Source organism: Ursus arctos, unplaced genomic scaffold (genome assembly GCF_023065955.2).
Source record: "Ursus arctos isolate Adak ecotype North America unplaced genomic scaffold, UrsArc2.0 scaffold_1, whole genome shotgun sequence".
Lineage (NCBI taxonomy): Eukaryota > Metazoa > Chordata > Mammalia > Carnivora > Ursidae > Ursus > Ursus arctos.
The window spans coordinates 50,856,929-50,858,942 of NW_026622763.1; the positions used below are offsets into that span (position 1 = coordinate 50,856,929).

The 2,014-nt window shown below is 39.5% G+C and overlaps 1 non-coding gene across 1 annotated transcript; it reads left to right on the forward strand.

The window, feature by feature from the left end:
- Nucleotides 1-344: 344 nt before the first annotated feature.
- On the forward strand, nucleotides 345-451 carry LOC113250959 (U6 spliceosomal RNA). The gene has a single exon (XR_003314282.1). It is a non-coding gene; the product is annotated as a U6 spliceosomal RNA (small nuclear RNA).
- Nucleotides 452-2,014: the final 1,563 nt, after the last annotated feature.

The following is a 2,014-nucleotide window of genomic DNA, read 5'->3' on the forward strand; positions in this document are numbered from 1 at the left end:
TTCCACATATATAAGGTACCTAGAGTAGTCAAATTAATGGAGACAGAGAACAGAACAGTGCTTTTCAAAGGCTGAGGAGAGGAGGAAATGGGGAATTATTGTTTGATGGGTACCAGGTTTCAGTTTGCAATGATGGAAAAGTTGTGGTGGTAGATGGTGGTGATGATTGCACAACAATGTAAATGCACTTAATGCCACTGAACTGTACGCTTAAAATGGTTAAATGTAAGTTTTATGATATGTATATTTTATCACAGTAAAACAAAAAAATAATTTTGACTTCAGTATGTGGCCATAATACTGAGAAACTGGACTTACTCTCTCCACTTAAAATTGAGAAACAAGTGCTCACTTCAGCAACACATATACTAAAATTGGAACAATGCAGAGAAGATTAGTATGGCCCTAGTGCAAGGATGACAGGCAAATCTGTGAAGGGTTCCATTTAAAAAAAGTTGGGAAAAAAGACAAAATATGAAGTAATGGTTTTCAGACATTGGACACATGAAATCTAGGACAGTAATCTCTCAGAGAAAAGAAATAAATGAGGTGAGTCCTATGATAGCCCTAGTTTAGTGCCTAGAGAGTTTCCAGGCTCTAGCATAGGGAGGAAAATCCCAAACAGAGCCTGGTAATCTCCCTGAGTTGAGTAGCCAGAGCTGTGAGTCTGGAAGAGGCAAGGTAGACAGAATTCACAGGGCAGAGTGCCAGAGAGGAGAGAGTGGCACAGAGAGAGAACAAGGGCTCCAGAAAACTGGTTCCTTTTCATTCTTCAGTAAGTAGCCACTGGATATGTGAATGAGGAATCTACCCAAGTAAGGGAAAAGACCCACTGGAAAGGAGCTCACAATCTTCAGACGTCACACAGGGCCAGGAATAATTTATGTTCCTAGCACTCAGGGTGGAAGAATCTTGTGCTACACTGGTTATCAAGAAAAAGGCTCAGAAGGGTATTGTTTTGGTATGGCCAAACTCATAACCCTAATCTAATCATGAACATGAACCAGATAAAATCCAAAAGAGGGGCATCCTATTATAACCTAACCAGTGCCTCTGAAAACTTCAAAGGTCATCAAAAACAAGGAAATTCTGAGAAACTATCACAGCCAAGAGGAACCTAAGGAGACATGACAAATAAATGTGATTTGGTATACTAGAAGAATCTTGGGGGGAAAAGTATATTAGGGAAAGATTAAATCTGAAAAAACTATGGACTTTAGCTGATAATAATGTATAAATATTGGTTCATTAACTGTAACAAATATACCATACTATTGTAGGATGTTTATAATAGGGGAAACTGGATGTCCGGTGGGGGTGAGTGGGATGGCTAAAATGGGAACTCTCTCAACTATTATATTAGCCTTCTACAGTTGTCAGAACAAATACCACCGATTGGGCAGCTTAAACCACAGAAACTTATTTTCTCATAGTTCTGGAACTGGGAAGTCCAAGATCATGGTGCCTTCAGGATTGGTTTCTAGTGAGAGCTCTCCTCCTGACTACTAGATAGCTGCCTTCTCACTGTGTCCTCGCTTGGCCTTTCCTCTGTGCATGTGTGTAGAAACAGATTGATCTCTGGTGTCTCTTCCTCTTCTTAGAAGGACACATGCCAGGGCCTCATCCTTATGATGTCACTGAACCTTAATAACCTTCCTAAATGCCCTATTTCCAAATACAGTCACATTGGGGGTTAGAGCTTCAACAATATGAATTTTGAAGGGACACAATTCAGGCCCTAACAGACAGGAAAGAGATGTGAGGACAAAATATTTTGAAGAAATAATGGCTGAAAAATTTCCACATTTAAGGAAAATCCTAAGCCCAGAGATCTAAGAAGCTCAACAAACGCAAGCATAAGAAACAAGAAGAGAACTACACTGAAGCACACATCAGAATCAAATTGTTCCAAACCAGAGGAAAATCTTACAAACTGCCAGAAAAACAAAGATAAGAATGACAATAGACCAGTGAAGTTCTTGTCTGAAAAAATGCAAACAAGAAGACAATGAAG